This window comes from Elaeis guineensis, chromosome 1 (genome assembly GCF_000442705.2).
Source record: "Elaeis guineensis isolate ETL-2024a chromosome 1, EG11, whole genome shotgun sequence".
Classification (NCBI taxonomy): Eukaryota; Viridiplantae; Streptophyta; class Magnoliopsida; order Arecales; family Arecaceae; genus Elaeis; species Elaeis guineensis.
Genome location: NC_025993.2, coordinates 182,056,657 through 182,084,162, shown reverse-complemented (window position 1 = coordinate 182,084,162; position 27,506 = coordinate 182,056,657). Strand labels below are relative to the sequence as shown.

Genomic DNA, 27,506 nt, shown 5'->3' with positions numbered 1-27,506 from the left:
TATAGGAAGTAGATCAAGATTTAATTTTATATGCTATACCCGAAGGTAGTAAAGATAAAGAAACTTAAAATTTTGCCGTAAGTCTTATATGAAATTTGAAAGTTGGATCTATCCTGGATTGATCTAACATATAAGGATATCTTTATCTTTGATAGACTTATATAGTTTGATAAATTAATATCAGAGTGCGCAGCAAAAGCATGGTGGGTTAAAATGATTAGAAATATTAATTCTTTGATTCCAAAGATATTATGGAATACATTAGTTGTAAATAAAGAATGATTTTAATCTGATCATAGTCGGATAATTTTTGTTAGTAGGTTGCTTCATTGTAGATAATGTCAAGAAATTTTAGACATCTCAAGTTACAGTTTGATAGTTCTGGTATTAGTTCAAACTTAGAAAGTCCTAACATAGATCTTATATTTTAAAAAATTTAATATTGTTACTTAAACTGATATAGAAGATTGAGATTTTTCTTAAGATGAGAGTCTATATATAAAATTTGTTGGAAGGTCAAGAGAAGAAAGAAATTGATGATTATGAAGAGTGCCCGATGTTTGACCTTTATTTATTTTTCTATCAAGGGTAGTCTGAGATAATTATGAATTTTGAGTGAAATGAATTAGACAAATAACGGTGGTATATTAATACAAGTCCAAAATGTTACAGTTCTTCAAAAAGTTGAGAAATCAATAAAAAGGGATGAGTTTGAGATTTCAAATAATTTTGTTATAACAAGATCATGAGAAATAAAAGACATTATTGTAAGCTTGAGAATGACATGAAGAATGTATACTTTGAAATATATCTCGAATAACATAACTTAATTTCGAGGACGAAATTATTTGAAGGGGGGAGAATGTAATATCCCGGCCTATAATCAAGCCCAAAACCCAAAACCATACAAAAAAAAAAAGGAGAAAACAGAGGAATCGGGAGGAAGAAGACTCCCGTTGAGAGTCTTCTTCCCACCGTGAAAAGGAGAGGGGAATCCGAGTAAAAAACAGATTCTTCCTCTATAAAACCCAAGCCCCTCGCCTCTTCCTTCGTGAATCACCCTAAAATCTCTCTTTCTCCCGATTTTCCTTGTTCTCGGATTGAAGGTTTTGGCCGGCGATTTAGTGGCCCAAAAACACTACAAAGAGCAAGGTAATGAATCAAAGACTCCTTTCTTCAATTTCTTTTGATTATAAATCAGGATTTCTATCGATTTATTGCTATTTTTTTTGAGGAAAACTTCAAGATTTTGAAACCTCTGTTTTGGCCATCTGTGTATGTGTGTTTTCCGACGCCGTTCGCCGCCGGCGAGCACCCGGATCGAGTGTCACGGTTGCGCCGCCTCAGCTAGATCTCCCCTCCCGTCGTTTCGACAAGATCCCGTGGGAGATTTGGATGGAAAAGAAGGGAGGATCGCATCCCCTGTTTCGGCCCAAAAGAAACCCGTGGGAAGAGAAGATAGGAAGAAGAAGAAGAAAAGAAAAAAGAAAAGAAAAAGAAAAAAAAAGAAAAAAAAAAGAAAAAGATAAAGGAAAAAAAATAAAAATAAAATAAAATAAAAAGAAGAAGAAGAGAGAAAAATTTTCTCTCTCTCCTCTCTCTACCTTCTCTCTCCAGTTTTTCTCTCTAGATTCTTTCTCTATTTTCTCTCTCTAGATCTTTCTCTCTTTTTGTGAATTTTATCTCTCTAAAATCTTTCTACTCTCTCTCTCTGATTGCATCACAGACCCTAGGATATATTTGAATTAAAAATATGATGAATTGAGATTGCTCCAAAATTCATGCAGTATATCTGATCCCAGTCCGATCCTATTCGAAATTTGTAACACTTGATTCATATTGAGTCATCCTGATAGGACCTCTAATGATCTCGACCATGATTGCCTCATCGAAAGGATACGAAGGTTTCTCTCTCCACTTTCTCTCTCTACTTTCTCTCTCTAGAATTTTCTCTCTCTTCATGAATTTTCTCTCTCTAAAAGTCTTATGGATTAGTGGAGGATCCAGATACTTAGATAAATCTTAATTTTGGTTAATCCTAAGAGAGGTCCTCGATCTGTGTTATTAGGATCGATTATCGGTAATTTTCTCCATATATGATCTTTATATTTGATCAGGATTACGAAGAGATGATTGTCTGCAAATAATATCGAGTGAAATATTTTGTTAAAGAAATTCATAAATCAAAGAAGAACATTGATTTCTGTGCTTAGATCAGTCACCGGTAAAGGTAAGAATCCCTGTACGTGATCACTATTATATATATATGCTATTTTACTGTTGGTCTTGCATTATTGATTTTGCATCATCGGATTTGAGATCGATGAATTTATTATACTTGAGATACTATTATTTGATTTTGAGCATGAGTATGTATGTCAATATATATATGTATCAGAGATTGATGGCATGATTATATGGATATGACATATCTGAATTGATCATAATGCAAGTCAGAATTGATTTGATAAAATCAACACATAATGATTTAATGAAAAGAAAGAGATATATGGTATGGACTAGTCTTGTCATGTGGAACAGCCCGCCAGGAGCTTATGCCTGGGACAGCCCCCACTGGCTTACAGGTGGATCAGCCGGCCAGGAGCTCATGCCTGGGACAGCCCGCCAGGAGCTTATGCCTGGGACAGCCTCTCACGGACTTTCGTACGTGGGACAGCCGGTCAGGAGCTCATCCTGGGACAGTCTTGAAAGACTTTTTAAATGGATTCGATCCGGATGATGACTGAGGTATAGACTTAGATAGTCCAGAGCCAGAAAGAAAATGTTAAAAATCATGTGGTTATGAAAAGAGAAATGAAAGATAAGGCATGAAATAATTGTTGAACAAAAGTGTTTCATCTGTTAACATATGATGATGCATCTATTTTAACAAGACAGAAAATTTATGGATGTTTGCATTATTCTAGACATTGAACATGAGATTTTATATTTTATTGCTTATCCTTACTTTTAAACTATATTACTATATCAGTGTGATATGGGAATTTTTACTGGGCTGTAAAGCTCACACCCTTTCATCTTTCTTTTCTTTTCAGAGATACAGGATGTTCATGATTGGCTATGGCTTAGATTTATGGGTGAGCAGATGGATAGATAGAGTGTCATAGTACATGATCAGAGGATTGAAGAAATTTAATTTGTACCTATACAAGATTTTATGAATTATTATTGAAATTAATTGTTATGGATGTTAAGGTTGTAATGATTTATTTTGGCCTTGCATATTCTTTAGGGCTTGCTCTAAAGAGTGTGCGGCCATCACGTATCCGACCTGGGTGTTGGGTTCGGAGCGTGACATTTAATCTTGATTTTACTACTTTGTCTCTGAACTTACAATTGTTGTATGACTGTGCTAGAACCTCAGCTACTAATACAATCAGAAAGAAGTCCCCAGAAACAAGAACTTGAGCTGATCTGTTGGCAATGCAAGATCATACAAAAACAAAGGTAAGGGTATAAAAACAACCAAGATGAACGCCGAATGTTCTTCACATCAAAAAATTCAAAGGGGTGGATGGATGTTTTTCACCATTATCACCAGCTTCTTCCCCTCCAAAGCTAGTAAAGCTATTTTTTCCCTAGATTTCGGTAATTGTGGGTCTGATAGCCAATCACTTCTCAAATTGCTTTCTGCATGTCAGAATCATTGCTGTTGCTTGATCTTGTTGAAGATGAGAGATAATGGTGTTGAAGGTGAAGGTGCCAATCCTGTACTGAGATATCAATCTATTTGAGAAACAAAAGAAGAAAATTAAGATCTCATTGATATCAGACCACATCATGAAGCAATGTCTCATAGGGGTTCGGTAAAATAAAAAAAAAAAAATTCATCCTAATGATCGATGGTGTGATGTGCACTTCTGTTTGAGCAATTTTAAGACACCAACTGGTATCAGATATCCTCTCTTGAAGGTAAGGTCATGAGAATATGTGTCCGAAAGGATGAGAATGATGCAGAGTATCAAACAATTGCCAAGGAGTATAACATCCCTTGCTGAAGCAAATGCAAAATTTGAAGAATGAATGGATGGGCCTATTTGCCAATTATTTTCCATTATAACTACAAAGAGGAAAGAAAGGAGAAAGAGAGTTGGAAACCATTTCTGACCTTTTTGTGGTAGAGTTCATTGTCATTGGCCCATCCTTGTGGATTGCTTCAACATGAGACGGGTGATGTGTCATCAGATCAGAGGCCAATCAGGCAGCCCTCGGCGACATATTTTGTTTTTTAGAGTCAACTTGTGGAGCGAAGGGAAGCGCGGTTGTTCTTCACCAGCACCTACTAGCCACTTTGGGAGAGACTCTTCCGCTTCTCGATCTGTGAGCTTTATGTGCTCCACGGCGTCCACACCCTCCACGCACATCAACTCCTCACAAGCTTCAATGCTTAGGTGTATGAGAGCAGGAAAGTTGGACACTCTCTCCAAACTCGAGTTGCCCAAGATCAGTTCTGTAAGAAACGGGAGGTTTTGTACTTCTCTCAGGCTGCGGGCATATCTAATTACTAATCTCTTCAGAGCGGTGGCACGAAAGAGGAGGCTGTCCGGAAGTGACCTCAATTTCGGACATTCATTAATGTTCAATATCTTAAGATTAGGTAAAAGCGATGTTCTCTGGTTGTCCTCCTCCTCCCACCGCCATTCTTCCCAATTAGGCATGTCTTGAAATATAAGTCTCTCCAGTTTAGGGAAGTAGGAGAAGCAAGAGTCTGTTTTTCTTCCACTTGCCAACAATAAGAATTCAGGTCCGATGCTTGTGACTGCAGAAGCACCTTTAATACAGAGATAATCTAGTTCTGGCAGTATTCCCAAGGGTGGAAGTTGCTGGCATAGAGCACAATTCGTCAGCCACAACCTTCGCAGGTTGGGGAGCAATGTTAATTAGGAGGGTGTCATCATCCAGCTGGGAAACTCATGTCCGAAGTAGCCATAAATTTCAAGAGCTTCGAGGCATGGTGGTGGGCAAAGCTCCTCAAAGACCTCCCCTATTCTCTTGATATCTTCCTCTTTGTAGTCATTTGCATGAGGCTGCTGCACATCAGAAGAGCTACTCAGTAGCGTGCAACACATTTTTAGTAAGAAAAGATGGGGTTTGGTTTGAAGTGCAGCAGCTCTTGCTTCGGCGCTGTTTGATGCCCTCTCCAACTCATATACACTAAGAACCTTGAGTCGGGAGAGTAATTTCAACTCTTCCAAGGTACAGAACCTCCAGTGTTGACGTCTCTTGTGCTTCTGCTCCCTGTCATCTCCTCCTACTCCAGATCTATGGCCGTTGCTACCATTCACCACAAATCCCCAAAATGAATATAGTTGTTGCAGTCTCCCTATTCCCATAGGCAGACCGTCAAGTTTTGTATCCCTGACATTCAGATACCTCAGACTGATTAACCGGAGGACACTACTAGGGAGGGTGTGCAAATTTTGACAATTCTGGAGTATCAGGAATTGGAGATTTCTAAGATTCCCTATGCTCTCCGGTATCTCTCTTATTGAAGACTTGGAGAAATTAAGACTTCTAAGGTGCACAAGATCTCCCAAGGAAGTCGGTAGATTTTTAATGGTTGTTCCACTCAAGTCTAGGATCCTCAAACTCCTCAGCTTTCTGAAGAGATCCTCTGAAAGATCATGATTAAGTGGGGTACGGAAGAATAACAAGGTCTTCAAAGATGTCTGTTCCATTATCAAGTCAGGTATGGTTTCTAATTTTTCATCTATAATTGATAGACGGCGTAGTTTTATCGATGATGACAATGACGCCTTAATCTTTCTTTCAAAGGCTTGTGCATCTCCGACGAAGCACTCATCCTGTGCTATATGCTGTGCTAGAGATCGCAAGAGGTCATGCATCCTGCAACCAGATTCATCATACGATTTAGGATCTGGCTGTAGAAGGTTCCTTTGCACCAGTTCCTTCCAATATCCTACCGCCACATCCTCTGGGGGCGTATTGCCGTCGGATGTTACAAAGCCCTCAGCAACACACCCATGGACAAAAGAAAATATAGTAAATACGTAGTCCTCAGGACATAATGAAAGCCAAGTGAAGCACTGCTTGAGAGGAGGCGGCAAATCCAGATAGCTCAAGTACAACGAGCGCATCTCCTGATTTGGAAGCTTTGTAAAAGACCATGTTAAGCTAGAAAAAACCTGTGCCCATTCCGATTGCCTTTTCTCCTTAGTTCGAAGAACCCCTCCAACAGTCCTAAGAGCCAGTGGAAGGCCATCGCATTTCTCTACAATTTTCATCCCGACATCACTTAACACATGCATATCTTGTTCATCCCCTTCCTCGAACACCATCTTGCAAATTAGTGACCAACCATCTTCTGGAGACAACTTCTCCACCATATGAATGTATATTGCACCCATTTGTTTAGCAATGTCTATTTTTCTAGTCGTTATCAAAATTCTACCATCTGCCAAACCATTCTGCAAGGGCTTTCTCAATACCCAATCCCATACCTGTGCATCCCAAACATCATCCAGGATTAAGAAGAACTTCTTGTTCGTGATGACTTGGCTGAGCATGGGTTCAAGCACTTCCTTCCTCCTAGCCTCTCCAGGATTACCTCCAGCTTGCTCTATGATAGATCTCAGTAATTCGGACTCGGAGAAATCTTGGGATACATACAACCAAATCCGTGGCATTTGGTTGAAGTTGTCTTGAAGCTTCTCATTATTGTAAATCTTCTGAGCAAGAGCAGTTTTGCCTATCCCACCCATGCCAACTATAGCAAAGACAGGAATTTTTTTTTTTATGTTTCTTTATCAACAGGTCAACCAAATCCCTCATGTCAGTCTCAATTTTCTCGCCCACAACTTCAGGCTCAACAACAGGGGATGTCCCGTAGCTTATTCTAGTACTCTTATAGCGGCCATGATGAGGGGCTGGTGTAAGATTGAGGTCAGCTTTGTCCTTGGCAAGTTCATCAAGCCTATGGTTGAGATCTCCAATTCTATTGCCAATCTCATGATGGAATCTAACTTTGTGCAAGCAATCAATAGGAGGGAAGCAACAACGCACCGACTCAACACGAGGAGACGGGGATGACTTCGAGTTGAGAAGTTTCTCGCCCTCGATCCAGCATTCGTCGATGATATCTTGTGCATCGTACATGAGATCTCGCAGCTCATTCAGCCAATGATTGATGGCCTGGCTGTCGAAGCGTCTATCCTCTGCATCAGAGAGAACATCTTGCATCCTCTTCAGCCTCCTATGGAGCTTCTTGATTTCGTCGGGGACACCCAAGATCTTGGCGGCCTCTTCTATTGCGGAGGTTAATAAAACCTCACACAATGTGGAGACAAAGGCATCCGCGATCATGGCCATCTTTTGTTTCTCCGAGTGCAATACAATGGGAAGGTGGCGATCCAGAAATGGTCGGGTACTCTTTACACTCTCCGCAAAAACAACTATTTAATTAGTGGTGGCTCTATTTTCTTAGTTGGACCCAATCCTTGAGCTTTGATGTAAGAGCATCACCAATGAGATAGGCATGACCGTTCACAATGCATCTCCTAGCTGGATTCCTTGACTTTTTAAGTTTTTGCTTGGTATAACCGCATTATGAAGATTTATTTTATTTTGGTGTTGTTATTGCCGTGAGCTATGCACCTAGCATTGGCACGGTCATCCGCACAAGCTCTGACGTAACTCAATGAAGAATTTTCAATGCTATTTAGGAGGTCTGCCCTCTGGTCAGTGGACGGGGAGCCCCACAATGTACGTGCAGACCTGTGGGCTTCGGCTCTCACCGAGTCTTCTCCACCCCGCGCAAGCAGTACAGGGTCCGGTCAAAGACCCTGCCTCGTTCTTCTTAAAAGTCTTTGTTCTAATCTTATGCCTTTGTTTCTGTCATCACGTGGGCTGCCCTTATATTTTACTCTCACTTTTTTTTTTTTGGTAAAATATTTTACTCTTCCTTGACGAAACTCTTTATCCATGTAACTCTCCTCTTCATTAGCTCAATAAAATCTTCTTTTTTATTTTTTTTATTTTTTTTTTGAGGTTGAAAGGATACTGAGAGAACTATCGATTGGTGTTTATTAAGAAGAGATTATTTACAGAAAGAGAAATAGAGTTGAGACCGAGGAGGAGTTACATTAACTATATTAAGATTTGATGTCTCGAGATTCGATCCATATTGAGCTCACAGCGAGTTCCGCGATGAAAAATAAAGTCCAACGAGCTCAAGATTATCTCAAACAGAATCTGGATGGTCGAGATACGTCTGATTAAAATTGGCACGAAATCCGAAGGGTGGAGAACCACCGACGGTGGGCCGATGGAGTGGCAGTGGCCGTGCGCGACCCAGGCGCGGCACCGCGCAGCTTGGGCTCGACAGCGCATGGCCTGGCGGCAGGGCATGGCCCAGGCCTAGGCGCACGCTAGCGGGGCGCGACCCAGGCCCATGCGCGCTCGCTTGGGAGCCAGTATAGCCCAATCCACCATGGACCGAGCGGTGCACCGATGGGCTTGTGGACCGAGATGGTGTTTCCCCTCGGTTTCTCACAGTCCACTGTGGACCGACAGTGGTTTCCCTACGTTTCTAGCAGTCCACGACTTATTCCATGGATTGTTGCTCGATCGGGTGGTCTTGGGGGCTGCCGGTCTAGATCCAATGGTCCAAGGAATTTGTTTGGTTGCTCTAAAGAGTCCTTAACCTAATCTAACTCATTTTTAAGCCTTTAAAAAGCTTATGCGGGAACAGAAACAGGTGGTGGCTCGATTTTGATGGCAGAGAACCTAGAGAGAGAGAGAAATAGAGCAGATGCGCCAACAGAAGCAGGAGCAGAGGCTCCAAGGAGGCTTTTGGACAGCGGACAGCGGTCGCTTCAGGGGTTCAGGGGAGCCTTCCTAGAAAGAGATCTTTTGTGAGGGAGAATTTTTTGTGAGAGAGAGATTGGGTGTACGAGGGTTGAGGGTGAGATCTCCTCTTATAATATTTTCTTTTCTCATAATGAAGTTTGCATGCCCCGTGAAGGCGAGCCCTTTTTGGTTGATCCACGTATTTGATTGTTCTCTATTTTATTTCTTCCTTCTTCCAGTTACATCGTGTGCGGTATGGAAAAAGTCCTAGGAGGTAGTATCCTGGCCAGACATCCATCAATAAGTGGTATCAAAGCAAGGCGGTACCAGGACGTGGATTGCAGCGATGGTGAGCGAGACTGAAGATGAAGAAGACAGGATCAATCAAGATAGAGATCAACAAGTTTAATGGAAAGAGCAGTTTCTCCTTGTAGCAGGCAAGGGTGAAGGACGTGCTCATCCAGCAATGGTTGATTGATGCTCTTTTGTGCGAGGAGAAGCCGACCACTATGGAGATGCAGGATTGGAGGCGGCTCCAGATGCAGGCAGTGAGTACAATCCATATGTATCTAGCGGATGAGGTGGTGATCCATGTGCTTAGCGAGACTTCTTCGACGATGCTGTGGTCGAAGCTCGAGGAGTTGTACATGGCAAAATCTCTCACCAATACTCTTTTCCTCTGGAGGCAGTTCTACCAGCTACAGATGACTGAAAGACAGAAGGTGCAGGAACATCTCAGCCACTTCTAGAAGATCCTCACCGACCTCCTCAGCATTGGTGAGAATGTTGAAGAGAAGACCAGGACGCTGATTTTGCTAGCGTCGCTTCTCCCTTCGTATGAGTCCTTAATGACTATTCTCCTAGTGGGGAAGAGCACTATCAAGATGGACGAGGTCACTACGGCGATTCTCCAGAATAAGGTTCTCAGGAGGAAGAAACTAGCTTCAAGTTCAGGTGGCGGAAGCTCATTTTGGTGGTTTTTGGAGGAGCAGGAGACGGTAGACGGAGCGATAGGAGATCGCAATGAGAGCGATCTAAATCCAGGAGGGACTTGAACAAGACCAGATATTACCGATGTGACAAGTTGGGGCATCTAGCTAGAGATTGCTCTCAACTCAAGGATCGGACGATGGCTGCTGTAGTGACGGTCAGTAGCGATTCAAAGGGAGATATCCTGGAGATATCTGACGAGATATCTACTTCTTCCCATAGTGGATCTTAGATTTTGTATGCATCTATCATGTATGTTGTGGAGAGGAATAGTTTGACTTCTTGAAGAGCAGTGAGAGCACTGTTTATCTGCTGGATGGATCGAGCTGTGCGATCAGAGGCATCAAGATGGTCAGCTGGAGGACACATGATGGTGTAGTGAAGAGATTGGGGGAGGTTTGATACATACCCAATTTCAGACGAAATCTTATCTCACTGAGTAGACTGGATTCGAGAGACTACAGGATGGTAGCTGGTGGAGAAATTCTGAAGGTGCTATACGGCGATAGGATTGTTTTGGAGGAGAAGAAGAAGATGAGAGGATATTATTCCCTGATGGGGAGCCCAATACGAGGTGGAGCTTCAGAAGCCAGGAGAAGTCCAGAGTGAGGTAGAGCTCTAGGTGGAGGTGGATCGGGCATGAGACGCAAAACTCGAGAAGATGAAAGGTGATATTGCAAGGTGAGATTTTTATTGCCACAGGATGATGTCTTGAGCAGGTCAGGAGAAGATCGAATATCGAGTCGAGATGGAGATTGTTAAGATTTAATATCTCAAGATTTGATCTACATTGAGCTCACAACAAGATCCGCAATGAAAAATAGAGTCTAACGATCTTAAGATCACCTCAAATAGAGTCCAGATGGTCGAGATACGTCCGATTGAAGTTGGCACAAAATTCGAAGTGATTGAGAAGCACTGGTGGAGCAGCGGTGGCATGGCGGTGTGCAGCCCAGGTGCGGTAGCGCATAGCCTGGGCTCGGCAGTGCGCGGTCCAGTGGCAGGGCGCAACCCAGCACACAAGCGTGGCCTAGGCCCGAGCGCACACGCGCGAGGCGTGGACTAGGCCCAAGCACGCATGCACGGGCGAGGCCCAAGCCCAGGCACGCAGGCGTAGCCCAAGCCCACGCGCGCCCGCCTGGGAGCCCGTACAGCTCGGTCCACGGTGGATCGGGTGGTGCATCGACGGGCTTGTGGACCGAGGGGGCATTTCCCCTCGATTTCTTGCAGTCCACTGTGGACCGACAGTGGTTTCCCCTGTGTTTCTCGCGATCCACGGCTTATTCTGTGGACTGGTGCGCGATCGGGTGGTCCTGGGTGCTGCCGGTCTAGATCCAATGATCCAAGGGATTTGTTTGGTTGCTCTAAGGAGTCCTTAACCTAATCTAACTCGTTTTTAAGCCTTTAAAAGGCTTGCGTAGGAACAGAAACTAGTGGTGGCTCGATTTTGACGGCAGAGAACCCAGAGAGAGAGAGAGAGAAAGAGAGCAGACGCGCCAACAGAAGTAAGTGCAGAGGCTTCAGAGAAGCTTCTGAACAGCAGACAATGGTCACTTAAGGGGGCTTTCCTAGAGAGAGAGCTTTTGTGAAAAAGAACTTCCTGTGAAGGAGAGATTGAGTGTATGAGGATTGAGAGTGAGATCTTCTTTTGTAATATTTTTTTTCTCTTAGTGAAGTTTGTATGTCCTATGGAGACGAGCCCTTTTTGGCTGATCCATATTTTTTATTGTTCTCTGTTTTATTTCTTCTTTCTTCCTTCTGCATCACGCGTGGTATTGAAAAGATCTTGCGAGATGATGTCCTGACTAGACATCTACCAACAGACTAAATCTCCCCCCCCCCCCCTCTCCTCAAAAAAAAAAAAAAAATTACAAACGTGTGTTTGGAGATGATGTCTTTTTTTTTTTTTTTTTTTGGTAAGATGTCCTAATTTTTTTTTCACCAATATGGACTAAACCCAGTTTTGATATTGGACTCCTACGCTGTTGGGTCCATCTCCCTTGTAGGTTGTCATATTTATTTTAGCTTTCTACTTTATTGAAAAAAAATATTAATAGATTTTAGTAGCATAAAATATTGTTTGATTGTGGGAACGCTATGCTAGTCTATTTACCACTAGAACAGAAAAACTGAAACAATCTATCGAGCTCATACACACAAAGAACCCAGTATCACACCTCCTATGGTAAAAACTAATAAAAATAGAAGGAAAGAACTGATATGTTGAATCATGCCTACCATAGTACAAAAAATTGTGAAGGAAGAGACATAAAACCAAAGGCGATAATGGATGTAGGGTCGGTGGTTTTGATGTGCGGTCTGAATAGATGGAGGATGTGTGCGTGGTTTGAATAGGCTTGAGAGTGCTGATTTTTTGAACTGACGTATGATGGATGTTGATATTTTGTATTAGGCACTCACAAGGGTCCTCCGTAACCGATCCAGTAGTTGCTAGTTTTTTATGGGAGGCCTTTTCTGACTTCTTTAATTTGTTCCTAGGTCTCTGTCCTGCATGTTTCATCATTTATTATATCAGTGAAATATACCATGATATTAGTTTCACCGTTTTGCTTAAAAAAATAAAAATAAAAAGAGCTCGTAAATCAATTTTTTATAAATTTTCACATGCATAAAAATATTAATTTGATGCCTTAGCAGCTTAAAGAACTAAGTAGTTGTTCCACGTATTTGCACACAAGCTTTTGATAAGAAGCTTATAATTATCTTCCGACTTGGACGTCAACCAGTAAAGAGTGGCACCATGGGCAAGTGATAAGAAATTTTTCAAAAAATTTTCACCATTCCACCAATCAGAGCGTCTATGTCGCGTAAATGGATTGCAAGAAATTTTCTAAGGAGAATTAGTTTGGTCGGTCTTTCAAAGATCCTTCTAAAAAATATATAAAATTTTACAATCCGTTATAACTTTAAATTTTCATGTACACTAAACTTTCGTAATATGTTGATGTTTATAAAAAGTATAGATAAATTGGTGTGCTATTTAAATTTTGCCGACACTTCCTGTTAGCATCAACAAAATTCAATCAACAATATAAATAATTTTTGTAGTGAAGATGGTTAAATCATTTTTCTGTTAATCAATAAAATAGATATTTAATTTTATTCTTAAAATATCTTATTTTTATTTTCGATATTTTTATTATTTAATATTAAATAATTCAGTTATCTATTTTTTGAAACTTAAAAAATATAAAAAATATTATGATAAATATAGATAAATTTTAATGATTTATTGAAAAAATAATAATATAAAAAAATATGAATAACAGATTTTCAAACCACTTTTTCATATATAAAAGAATATAAATAAATTATTTTTTATCTAAATATTATTTTAAAAAATTTATCTAAAAAATATAAATTTTTATATAAATTTTTTTATGCATAAAAAAAGGATCCTAAGTAAGTTTGGTATGATAGCATTATCAACAGGATAAAGACTGATTTATTTTGTTCTGGAGCTGTCATTGCCTTTTCTTTGCCGTGAGCCATGCCCGTGGCAATGAAGTCAATGGAGAATTTTCTATGCTATCGACGAGGTGAGCACTTTGGTTCGTGGACGGGAGGCTCGGTCTTCGGCTCTCACCGAGTCTTCTCTAGCCTGCGCAAGCAGGGCCCCGTTAAAGACGACGACCGGTCATTCTTATAAAAAATCTCGCTTCTAATCTTACGCCTTTTTCTTTTTTTTTTTTCTTTGGTACAGAATCTTGCGCCTTTGATCCCGACATCACGTGGGCTCCCGTTATATTTTACTCTCCTTAGACGTAACTCTCCTCTTCATTAACTCAATGAAATCTGCACGGTCCTTCCCTCCAGTTTTTCTTTATCCCAAAAACTGAGAGAGAAATTAATTACAAACGTGCTTTTTTTTGGTAAATGATAACTTTATTATACTATATCAAAAAGGTACAGAACCATAAGGATGTCGTCCAGTTAGCAACAGTCCTCCGAAAGGTATAGATCCAAAACAACAGGACGACAGGAACCACGGTAAAAAATACAAACGCAGCGAAGTCGCTATAATATTGCATAAGACGTAATATACATGTAAGTAAACAAGAGAGATATGCAGAAGATACCGAGAGGCAGCCGTTGAGGGCAAGTAACCAATTAAGACCCTGTCAATATCAGAAGAAATGAAGAATACAGCTCCCAGAATACTTGAATTACGAGGAACCATATATAGCAGATATATCCTGAAGTGCAGCGAAGCAATATATGTTGATGAAGCCAACTTAAAATATGGACCAATAGTAATGGAGTTGGAAAATGGATAAAATAAATAAAACAACTGCCCCATCAGCATTCATCTGCCAAATCACATCATTTAGGCATTAACTGCCCATTAGTAATCAACTGCAACAGCACACCATTAGGGCTGATATAACAACAGTAACAGCAACAGTAATCTTGTGAAGAGAAACCAGCCATAAACAATAACTGCAACACTAACAGCAACGGTATTCATTCGAGGCGCTCGTGTGGCAGTTAAGCAGTAGAAATGAGCCAATGCAAGATGCACAGGAATCAGGTAAGAAAAGGACCAGCTCCCCTCAGTAAGAAGGACATAATGGACATCACTTGGGAGAGAAGTAATATAGCAAACGGTAACCCTCAAGATACTTATAGAGGAGCAATTGAAATGCCCACCAGTTAGAACATCCTTTGGGCTGAAAATAGTAATATTACCACCGCATGCAGAATTCAATGTTCATCTGCAAAAACACTTCATGTGGGCTGAGATAATAACAGCAGCAATGATCCAGTGTAAGATGCACAGTAAGCATGTAAGAGAATTAAAGACCGTCTCCCATCAGTAATAAGAACATAGCAGACATCACTTGGGAGATAACTAAGATAGCAAACAGAACCCCACAAGGAGCAATAAACGTTCCCATCAGTTAGAGCATCCTTTGGGCTAAGAATAGTGACAGTGCCACAGCAGGAAGTCCAAAAACTAATGACCTTACTACCTGTGGGGGCACGTAATGTAGAGGACCAACCGAAGGAGGGCACAGAACTGACAACACTCACAGAGGCTCTTGGGTTACAAGATCTGCATATAGATGTGGAAGCAGAATTTTGAAAACCAAGTATGAAACATAATGCTCTGCAACCCAAAGTTATAAGTATAAACTGAGTTGGCAAAAGCTTGTAGCTAGATCCCTCCCCGAGGTTCAGCAGTTTGCATTTGATCGTGTCGGATAATGTGGGCGAAGGAGGAAGGTAGAACATCTCCCGAGGAGTAGGAGCAGTCACCAAGGAGGGCTTGTTTAGACAGCCAATCAGCGGCTTGATTTTGCTCCCGATAAATATGATTAAAAGTGCATCGTGAAAACAAATTAACAGTGGCTAGAATATCCTTGTAATGAGGAAGATGTACAATATCAGAAGAAGATCGATCGTTTTGAAATCCAGCAAATGACAGTAAGAGAGTCACCTTGAACAGTAAGGATCTGATCCTTGAATAATCCATACCAAGCAGCTACCAGTTCAGTGATAGGCACAGAACAAGGATTAATTCGATGTCCCTTAGCCAGGAGCAAGTTACCGTAAGCGTCTCTAATGATAAAACCAATTGCAGCAGTGTCGAATTGAACCGCAGCATCAAAGTTTAATATTAGTCCCCCAAAGGAAGGAGCAGGGCCGGTCCTGACATTTTTTAGACCTAGGGTTAAATAAAAAAATGGGACCTTCTCTATTAAAAATTAACATACTTTAAATATTAATTATCATTAAAAAAAATTAATCTACGTGCAATAATTTTCTATAGATATATTCGTTAAGCAGTATATAAAACCCATCATTAACCTATTTAATTATTTTTTTTGTTATAATATTATAGAAAGCCATCTTTGTATCCTATTGGAACATCAATATAAGGTCTAGGCTTGGGGCCTGGGGCGGTCGCCCAGTTTGACCTGCCCCAGGGCCGGCCCTGGGAAGGAGGCGACCAAGAAAGAGAATGAAGAGGAGGAATGTGCCGTGGCACATGATAGTCACCCCAGGACTCTGGATGGGACCTAAGAGGAAGCTCATCTGTATAGGCCAGATAGCAATCCAGCTGGCGGATCAACCGTACAGGAGTAATAGACTGCCTTTGAAAAATGCGAGCATTGCAAGCGGGCCATAAAAGCCAAGCCATGTAACACATCAATACTTTAATCCACTTCTCTATCTGAGTGTGAGTCAGAGATGCAAAGAAAGCAGGCAGAGAATGAGGAGTGGAATGAAGCTTAGATCTCATGACAAGACAATTCCAACATTGTTGTGCAAATTGACAAGTAACAATGACATGCTCGTCATCCTCCACAAGTCCACGACAAAGATCGCAGAATATCGAAGGTTGTGCAAGAATACCTCTGTGGTGAAGATTAAACTTGCAAGAAAGGCAATCCCAAACAAGTTTCCATATGAAGCATTTAACCCTCATGGGAACAGCAAGTTGCCAAATCCATCGATAGGAAGGTTGATATGAAGAAGAATCTAATTATGAGTTAATAACAGAAAGGATATTAGAAGCAGAAACATTAGTGGTATTTGAATTACCCCAACAGAGAACGTCTGGCCAAAGATGGACATGTATCGGCATTCGTTTGGTGAATTGTATAATTCATCACAGAAGCAAGACACCAAAGCTTGATCATTCCATTGCCGATCTATCATTATAAAGTCAGCAACTTTAGCAAAAAGCAAGTTACCGTCAACATTAATAAAAGTTGGCAATCGAGATAGAGGTATAGTAGTGAGCCGCAGGTCGTATAATGCATTGACAGAATTTTCAGAGCCCACCATCCAAATCAAATGATGATCCAATTTGGCATCAGCAGTAGATATTTTATTCCATATAGGAGAACATATACGGGGCTTACAATAACCAGACCATGTTCCTTTAAAATTGTACTTAGCATGAACCAACTGAGCCCAAGAAGATGTGGGGTGAAGAGCAAGTTTAATTGCAATTTTGCCAAGAAGTGCCTGCTGCTTAATTTTCAATGTGAAAAAACCTAAACCAGCGCACCACTTTGGCTTACAAATCTTCGACCAAGCTATCATATGAAGAGCCTTTCGATCTGAAGAATGACCCCACAAAAAGCATGAAATTCTTTCTCTAGATGATTAAGAACCGAAAGAGAGACATGAACTGAAGATATAGCATATAAAGGAATAGAGGATAGAACCAACATTAATAGAGTAGCCCTACCTGCAAATGAAAGATGCTTCCATTTCCATCCAGAAAGTTTGTTGTCTAGCTTAGTCAAGAGATAATGAAAGTAGCAGATAAAGGAACTCCCAGGTAATGCCATACTCGACTAGCAACAGGGATTTGTAATATGTGCAGAACTGGAGCCTTAATTGCTGGCCTAACCTTAAGACTGATTATAATTTGAGACTTTGAGTAGTTAATAGCCTGTCCTGTGACAGCACAATAAGCATCAAGGACTGACTTTAATATTATAGCATTTCAAACAGTAGCCCGGGCTACTAATAAACAATCATCAACATAAAAGATGTGCGATATGACCGGTCTAGAAGGTCGAGGCTTGCATGCTTTAAGAAGATTGAGCTGAATAGCACCATTCAAATATATGGAAAGAAGCTTTGAGTCAAGAATAAACAAATATGGAGACAATGGACATCCTTGACGAAGGCCACAATTTATAGAAAACCTATTAGTTGGTGCACCATTCACAAGTAAGACGAACTGAGGATGAGTAACACACGCCATTATCCGAGAAATAAATTTGCTGTGAAAGTTAAAGGCCACAATAAGCTTATGCAAATAAGCCCACTGAAATCTGTCAAAGGCTTTTTTCCGTATCGAGTTTCAATAACATCAAGCTGCGAGTAGGAGAAGCAATATGTAAGGAATGCATTAATTTCTGAGCTAATAGGATATTATCAATAATATTTCGGCTAGGAACGGAGGCAGCTTGTGAAGGAGATACCAGCAAGGGAATAACTTAAGACAGCCTCATTACCAGAATTTTTGCAATAATTTTGTAAATGGTATTTGCAAGGCTAACTGGCCGGAAGTGCTGAGCCATAGAAGGATTAGAAACTTTGGGAATACGGGAAATATAGGTCTGTTTTCTTATGCCTGGAATTGTAGAATTTTGGAAGAAATACTATATTTCAGCAACTACATCTATTTTAATAAGATCCCAAAAGGCTTGAAAGAAAAAAGGCTGGAATCCATCAGGCCCAGGGGATTTGTCAGGGTGGAGAGAAAAAACGGCCTCTTCGATTTCTCTAGCTGTGATTTCAGAAGTTTAGTCAGCATTCTGGTCAGGTGTGAGAGTATTTGGCATTGGAGGAAGATGAATTTCAGGAGAGTGCCACACAATATTCCACCTACAAGAAAAGTGATCCTTAAGGAGGTTACAGATGCCTTCCTCAGACTCAACCACAGTACCCTCATCTGTTTTCAATTGAGTGATTCTATTACGACAACGTCGGAGAATGGTGGACCAATAAAAATAACGAGTATTGGCATCACCCTCTTTTGGCCATTGAACTCGTGACTTTTGCCTCCAAAGGATCTCTTGCATACATAGATTTTGATGATAGGCTCTTAAAGATGAGAGAAGCAACATATGTTGATCATGGGGCAGAGCACCCTGTCGAGCTTCTAGCTCTTGCAAGGAGAGAATACGAGAGTAAAGAAAATCAGCAGTGCGAAAGATATCACCAACTCGCTTTTTATTCCAACAGCTGACCTTCCTCTGAACATTATCAAGTAAAAGGGTGAGTCGGTCAGAAGGCGGACCTTAAAAATCACTAGACCAGGCAGAAGTGATAATATCTGACGTTATCACACAGCAAACAGAATTTCTCAAATCTACAGGGAGGACATCGCCTTTGCCTAACCGACGAGACAGTAAGAAGGAGAGGACAATGATCTGAAGTAAATTTGGCCAGATGAGTAACATGAGATTCAGGAAATAAGTCTAGCCATGTAGCAGAGGCAAAGGCACGATCCAATCGCTCCCAAACTCTGGCCAATCCCTGCTGGTTGTTACACCAAGGATACCTAGGCCCATGAAAGCCAAGGTCGATCAACCTAGTGTTCAGAATAAAGGATTTAAATTCACTGATACTGCGATCAACCTTAAATGTCCTTCCTCCTCTCTTGTCTTCCGCCGATAGATGGTATTAAAATCACCAATCAAAAGCAGTGGCAAATGAGTTTGAGAGGCATTAGAAAGAAGATCCCATAGCTTTCGTCTTTCGATACCATTGGTACTGGCATACGCAATGGCAATAAGCCAAGTAGGACCTTGAGTAGGAGTAATAAGACCAACACAGACTTGACGATCAATATGCAGAAAAGTAACTTGGCCCACGATTTGTGCCAAAAAAACAACAATACCTCCTGAAAGCCCAACTGCCGGAACCATATGGTGGTCCCATTGAGGGGCCATGATTCGCTGAAGCCGAGGTAAGGATTGATAAGAGACATGAGTCTCAACAAAAGCACGTAACATCGGATTATGCTTGACAAGTAAAGATTTAACATATTTAGCAAAAGGGGGCTTAGCTGCCCCCTGCAATTCCAAAATATAAGATTCATAAAGAGGAAAGCGGAGGACCAGAATCCGAGGACTGCCTAAAACGCACCACCTCCTTTATGGAAGCAGCAACTATTGAAGATTGCTCATTTGGAGAAGAGGACAAGGATTCATCCAATTGAACATTTAAATGAGCACAAAGATAATGCAAATGGGGTTGATGCGATGAAAAGGCAATACCTTGGGTATGCTGAGAATTGGAGGCTGAAGAAGACACCAAGGAATCCTTACCAGACGAAGAAGTGTGCACAGAAGAGGAGCCAGCAGAGCTTGAAGCAACCGCTCTCCAAACTTCTTTTTTCGTGACAGTCCTGTGAGACTTCAGAACTGGTTGGGAAGAGTCAGAATGAGAACCAGAGAAGACGGGATCAGATTCTTCAATGACCACCACTTTGTGTTGCGGGGAATCCGAACCAGGAGATTTAGATTGTCCTCTGCCTGAGGGCGGCGATCGCTTCCTCTTGTCCTTTTGTTGCTGTGGCTCAGATGAAATATCCATAGGTTGACAGGATGGAGGAGTAAATTGTTCGACTGTAGACAAAGGGCCAAATCTAGAGCCGATAACCAAGACTCCGGAAGATTTATCAACCCCAGATGATGAAGGAGGAGATTTATTCTTGGAGGTCCTTTTGGGCTGGGACCAGGAAGAGGTCGAAGGAGGAACATCAGCTGGAGGCGTAGGAGACCTCTTCCCCTGCATGGAGGGAGAAGAAACATTGACAACAGGAACCCTTAATGCCCAAATCCAAGGGCCTAATAGAGGCTTGGTACGGTGATCCCCTGAATCCGAGCAATGACATTCAACCATAGTCGTCCCTATCTTACCACAACTATAGCAGACATCAGGAAGATCTTCATTAATAAATTTTTGCCACATGAGAGAGTCGTTCACCTCAATTTTAGTCTCTGGGCATATAGGTTTAGAGAGATCGATTTGAATACTAACTCTAGAAAACTCCATCCTAGAGTTAGTTTCTGTTCATCCATCCAAGTACGGTGGCTTGCCTGCCACCGAGACAATCTTGAATAACATAGACTTATCCCATAATTCCAATGGAAGGTCTGGCAGCCGGAGCCATGTCGAAGCAAACCTAGGTTGATCATGGCCAGGTCCGAAAGAAGGTCTCCATGCCTCCATAGCAAGGCTGGACCAAGATCCTCTGGCCAAGATCCTATCCCGGATATCAACACACAGGAGAGGAGCAACAAGCCTTCTGATAGAGGCATAACTTGAAAATCCCCTTAAACATTCCAGCTTAGCTTCAGTTCTTTCCGAATAAAGTCGACTCGATCTCAGTGAATAAAAACATACTTTCTATTGCTTGAGATGGAGTTGACTTAGATGATTCTGAGTTTGCTCGATCCCATGCAAAGCCTAAGTACCAGTATTAGTCCGCTCGACCCCATATTAACTATGACAAGATATTTTCTCCTGTGGTAATGCTCAAATTCATTCGGATTATGCTTGCGATAGCAGCACATATAGACTATGAAATCTGATAAATGGATGTGAAAATAACTTTTTTAAATGAAAAAATAAAAGAAGAAGTGTATATGATACAGCCTGAAGGTTTCACATCCACAGATAAGTCTAAGATATACAAGCTTCAGAGATCCATTTATGGATTGAAGCAGACATCTCGAAGTTGGAATATACATTTTGATAAAGTGATCAGAATGTATCGCTTCGTTAGGAATAGAGAATAATCCTGCATTTATAAATGGATTAACAACCCTATGGTTGTATTTCTTGTTCTGTTTGTGGATGACATTCCTTTAATCAGGAATGATGTCTCTTCATTACAGGGAATAAAAGTTTGATAATCGTCTCAGTTCTCTATGAAGGACTTGGAAGAAGCATCCTACATCCTTGGGATGAAGATCTATAGAGATAGATCGAAAAAGTTGCTTGGATTGTCCCAATCCATGTACATAGACACCATGCTGAAGCAATTCAGTATGGAGAACTTCAAGAAAAGCTATCTCCTGATAGGCTATGAAATTTCTCTCTCAAAGATGGATTGTCCGACAATACCTCAAGAGAGAGAGAGTATATGAATAGAATTTCATATACCTCAGTAATGGGATCTATAATATATGCCATGATATATACGAGATCGAATGTAGCATACTCATTAGGGATAGTAAGTAGATACTAATCTGATCCAGATGAGAACTACTGAAAGGTCGTGAAGATCATCCTTAAGTATTTAAGAAATACTAAGGATCAGTGGCTTGTTTATGAAGAATCTGACTTGAAACTAGTGGGGTTCATCGACTCCAACTTTCAGTCAGACTATGACGATAGCAAGAGTGTATCAGGATACGTGTTTATTCTGAACGGTGAAATAATCTGCTGAAAAAATTTCAAGCAGCACACTATGACCGACTCTGTTTGTGAGGTGGAGTATATCGCAGCATTTGATACTGTGAAGGAAGCAGTGTGGTTGCAGAAATTCATCAATGAGCTTGGAGTAGCACCCTTCATTGATGGCCCTGTCTTGTTGTACTGCGACAGTACTGGAGCCATAGCTTAAGTCAAGAAGTCGAAGTTTTATCAGCGCATCAAGCATATTCTGTGCTGCTACCACCTTATCTGATAGATCGTGGATCGAGATGACGTTGACTTTTAAAAGATCGATGAAAAAGAAAATCTGACCGACCCATTTACTAAAGCCTTCAGATTCAAAGAGTTTGATAATCATAAGTCGAAGATGGGTATATGATACTGTATCGATTGACTTTAATTCAAGTGAAGTTATTGAGAATTGTATCGCAAAGCTAATCATCAGTCTATTGACGGTTGTGCTCATATTTGTATATTGTATATAAATTTTTATTAATAAATATTATTTGATCTTTTTATCAAATTTTGTTCATCTTCTTAGAACTTTTGTGTTGTGATGAAGTCCTTAGGACTCTATTTAATCGATAAAGGAGGATTTATCGTTTTGTCCTTAAACGTATTTGTGACCAAATGATATATTATTAATAGGACGATAGTGATATCAAGTGTAGGTCATTATGTGCCATATAGATTGATTGTCCTCTTAACCAAGAAGTGTGGAGACACTGGTATGGCATGTAGGTGGAATGTAGGAATATATTCACACCAAATGTAACCAATTGCGAAGTACTCTACTGTCAAGAGAAGCTTACGAAGGGAATGGATATAAGTGTCCCTCCGACCTGAGATCATCACAATGACTTATAAGTAATTTACTATACTTTGGTGTCGGACTATTTGAATTTCTAATTCAGTGACGGAATATTTTTGGATACAGTCAAGTACTTGTCAAGTCAGTGCGTAAGTCAAGATGGGATTGATCCCTCGAAATAAATAGAAGTTAATGCATCAGTGTATTTCAATTTAGTAAAATCTTGATCAAGATAATCCATATTAAAAATTTGAAAAATTAAAATATAATGTGATTGACTATTCTAAGATTGACAATTAAACACTAGGTCACCTTAAATATTAGGATCAAAGGCATGAATTATACGATAACCATACGTTAGTATGTTCTTGAATGTTGCTTTACAATCATTCGGCCTATCCAGATGTCGGATCTCATTGCTAAATGGTTATATCGATTAGTATAGAAATTTATTCCTATGCTACCGACTTAGGTTTGAACATATGGGATCACATACATTAGAAGTTTCGATCTGATCAGATGGTTGATCTGCTAAAGAGTCTTATTGGATTGAAACTCTGATGGAGAGTCCCATTGGACTGGGACTGTTATTAATAGAGGATTAATTAGCAATTAGATTGCTAATTAGCTCAATTTGATTGAACAATGAGGTTCGGATCAAGTTTAATTAAATTGGATTCAGTTTGACTTAGATTGAGTTTGATTAGATTAAGCCTAATTACAAGAGAAACTAGTTTCTGATTTAATCAAGATTTGAATTCAGTTAATTTCTAACTAGATTAAAAATTTATTGAGAAGATTGTGTTCCTAATTAGATTAGGTTCCTTCCTCTCATTAGGTCCAAACCAAATCTGATTTGGATTGGAATCAAATAAGAAATCCTAGAGTCTCAACCACTTGAGATTCTCTCCCTTGCGCATGCCTAGGACTCATGCCACTTATTACACGCAAAAAGGAGTTTTGCATGAGATATTTTGGTGGAACAAAGGAGGGCATAGAAAAGGATGGGCGGCACTTGTGTGATGAGTCATGATCCTTATCTCCTTCCTGATTTGAATTTGATTCAAATCAATGGAATATGTAGGTGGCACCAAAATGAATTCCTTTTTCATGTTAAAACATTGGTTGGTGTGAGAAAGATCTGATTTCTTTCTCACGCCATCCCACTAATTGGCATGAAAATTTTGGATGCCATATATTCATGGCGTGAGAAATTTGTGGCACCCCTCCTCCAAACCCTAATCCCTAGCCCACTTACAAAAGGGGTCCAATAGTTGGACGCCTTAAGCACGTGAAAAATTATTTTCATACATCTAGCCTCTCTCCTCCCTTCCTTTTCTAGTTCTTCTATCTCTCTAGAGTGTTTAAGAGATTTGAAGAAGAAGATAGTAAAATCAGCCATCAAAGATCTGTGTGAGCTAGCACTTTCGAGGAGATTGATCAGTAACTGATCTTCGTATGGATGATCCATAGAAGCCAGACATCTTGTGCGACTGTGAGCAATTTGAAAGAGCTCTAATCCACATGACTCAATTGTAAAGATCAGCAACCCATGCTCTGGTAATGAGTTTTGAACTCGTTAGATCAGATCGGATCAGATCTAATGGTTAGATCTGATCTAGAGCATCAATATGATCGATACAGATTTTATTATTTTTATATTTTAATTATATATTTAATTATATCATAGATCCCATCAAAGTAGTTCAAATTAGATCTTATACATATAATGTAGATAAAATTATTTAATCTATCATGTTTCACTGTAAAATATTTTAAAATTGCATGCATAGAACTGTCTAATTTTCTTTCATAACTCTTTCGCCATTCTTAGATCGATCATCAGTGCTTTATATTTGGCTTCATTATTGGAGGTGGAAAACTCAAAGCATAGGATGTACTCCATAACCACTCCATCTGGACTAGTCAAGCTTAGTCTAGTTCTCGAGCCCGTGATATTTGAAGAACCATCTATATGGAAAACCCAACATTCGTTGGTTGTTGGAGCTACCTCTTCACCGTTCTGTTTCTTATCTGAAATTGTGCATTCCAAGATGAAATCGGCCAATGCCTAAGCTTTAATAGATGGTCGAAGAAAGTATTTGATGTCAAATTCTTCTAGCTCGATAGCCCACTTAGCTGGTTATCCAGAGGTATCAGTCTAATAAAGTATTATTCTAATAAGTTGGTCGGTGAGGATGGTAATGGTATGTGCCTGGAAGTATGAGCATAGCTTCTTAGAAGATGTCACGAGAGCATAAGCTACCTTCTCAAGCTTCGTCTATCTAGTTTCGACATCATGGAGCACGTGACTAACATAATAGATCGGCTTCTGCACCTTGGCTTCCTATCGGACGAGGATTGAGTTGATCGCCGAGGGTGAAACTGCCAAATACAAATACAGCACTTCTTCAGGTTCTGGCTTGCTTAGGAGGGAAGGTGAGGTATCTTTTTAGGTCATCAAAGGCAGCCTGACACTTGTTCGACCACTGAAAGTTCTTCACCTATTTGAGAGTCTTGAAGAAGGGGAGGCTCCTTTCAACCGACCTTGAGAGAAACATGTTCAAAACTATGATTCTCCCAGTCAGATGTTGTACTTCTTTGATTGTCCTCAGAGATTTTATTTCTTGAAGGGCTTGAATTTTTTTTGGGTTGACTTTGATCCCTCGTTGAGACACCATGAACCCAAGAAATTTGTCAGAGGTGACACCAAATGCACACTTGCTAGGGCTAAGTTTCATTTGAAAGTGCCATAGTGTGATGAACAGCTTCTCAAGATTAGTGATATGATGCTCGGTAGCTCTCTTTTGACCAGCATGTCATCTGCATATACCTCCATATTTCTGCCGATCTGCTCTTTAAAGATCTTGTTGACAAATCATTGGTAGGTCGCACCTGTATTTTTTAAATCGAATGACATGATCTTTTAATAAAAAAGACCCTGATCAGTAACAAAAAAGATCTTCTCCTCATCCTCGGGGGCCATCCGAATCTGGTTGTATTCAAAGAATGCATCCATGAAAGATAAGAGCTGATACCCCAAGATCACATCTACCAACTAATCAATTCGAGATAGAAGATAGCTGTCTTTTGGGCACATCTTATTGAGATCAGTGGAGTCGATACAAGCATGCCATTTTTCATTAGCTTTTTTGACCAGGATGACATTGGCTAACCACTACGGATAATAAACCTCTCGAACAAACCCTACCTTTAGGAGCTCATCAACCTCTTCTTGGATGGCTTTCTGCCATTAGGGAGTAAAGCTGTGCTTCTTCTATCTGGTTGGACGATGCTTCGAATCCACATTGAGTCGATGGACTATAACCTCCAGATCGATATCAGGCATATTAGAGGCTGACCAAACAAATATGTCTGCATTGGCCCATAAGAAAGAGATGAAGTGCCGACAGTCCTCTTCATATAAGTTCGAGCCCATCTTCACCACTTTACTTAGATCCTCATCAATGGGTATCGAGATTAGGTCTTCCATCGAATGACCTCTTTGTTCAGTTAGCTCGTCCGTACAACGAACTCGTCTGCCGACTGTTCGACAGTTGTCACCCCACGTAAGGTCGCCATATAACATTCTTTTGCAAGCTGCTAATTTTTTTGGAGCTCACTGACTCCGAATAAAGTAGAGAATTTCACCAATAATTTTTTGGGAGCTCACTAACATTATAGCTCGGAGAGTGTTCAGTCCAGACCGATCTAAGATAACATTGTAGACAGATGAGCACTTCACTACAAAATAGTTTATTTTAACGATTGCCCATTTTAGAGCTCGTCCAGCTATGGTGGTCAAGGAGATAGTTCCTTCCACAGAGACTATAGTACCCAAGAATCTGATAAGAGGTGTATTCTTCTTCACCGACAGCTCAGAATTTAACTCTATATGAACAAAAGCATCATATAACAAAATATCAACTGAACCTCTATTATCAACCAAGACTCGATGTACATCATAATTTATAAGATCATCTTGTGGACACTTTATTCCATCTAGATCAGCTTTAGAGAATGTTTGCACATGTGTGGTGCTCCCAAGCCTTGGGAGACCATGAGAAGAGCCATAGGCTTGGCTTCAAGATTCTAGGACCGATTTGGATCCTAGGGCCAAGATCGGTTTGGTCCTAGGATGGAGGTTTAGCCTCCACGGGCTCGAGGTCCAGGAGATTTGGGTCTCGAGGGGGCTAATCTAGGTTTGGACTAGGTTTGGGTCTATGAGGGTGAGAGCACATTATGTACTCGGATTTGGTTTGAGTGCTTTTAAGTATTGGGTTAGCCTAAGGAATTTTTGAGCTAGGGTTTAGGTCATGTATACTAGTATATATACGTAACTTGTAAACTCTAATTTGTGAGGAATGAATTGAACCTTTTTCTCCTATATCTCTTCCTCTCTCTTTGATTTTTCAGCCACCAAGAAGCTCTAGGGGACGCACCTCCTAGGAAGAGAAAGGAGGCGTGCCCCCTCATCACATTTCTTGATACATGCGGAACAAGGCAGCGCACGCTAGCAAGAAGAGAGACTCCCATCTGCCTGGGAGTCTCTCTCCTAGTAGGATCTCCATGCCCAGGTCATCCATAGAAGAGGAATAAGAGGGTAGGAGATATTTCTCATGGAGAGAAATCAGGGAGGCGCATCCAAGAGGAAAGAAATCAATGTTACGTGCGGACAGGCTGTAGATTTCTATACCGGGAGTCCCTGTTGGACAGGGAGTTTCTCTTCATTTAGATCTTAGTTTTGCTGGGATTAAAATAGTGAGGGCAAAAAAAGAAGACCTTACTATCTTAATGGTTCATCTAGATGAGATCTGAAAAGGTGAGAGTTCAGGTGCACAAGGAAGATGCACGCAGGCTGAAATGTTGCCAAGGAGTCCTGGTCCAACAAGGACTCTCCTCAAACTAATGGTTTCAGTCTAGATCTGTGTGCCCC

General features: G+C 40.6%; 2 long non-coding RNA genes and 1 pseudogene across 2 annotated transcripts; 1 reads left to right on the top strand and 2 right to left on the bottom strand.

The window, feature by feature from the left end:
* Positions 1-3,336: 3,336 nt before the first annotated feature.
* LOC140854674 (putative disease resistance protein RGA3) lies at positions 3,337-7,350 on the bottom strand (annotated as a pseudogene).
* Positions 5,572-8,006, top strand: LOC140854675 (uncharacterized). The gene is made up of 2 exons (XR_012137818.1): positions 5,572-5,710; positions 5,797-8,006. It is a non-coding gene; the product is annotated as an uncharacterized lncRNA (long non-coding RNA).
* Positions 8,007-13,831: 5,825 nt separating this feature from the next.
* LOC114913162 (uncharacterized) lies at positions 13,832-20,474 on the bottom strand. Its single transcript, XR_012137817.1, has 2 exons — positions 19,593-20,474; positions 13,832-14,555 (listed from the first exon to the last, which is right to left on the bottom strand). It is a non-coding gene; the product is annotated as an uncharacterized lncRNA (long non-coding RNA).
* Between the last annotated feature and the right edge of the window lie 7,032 nt (positions 20,475-27,506).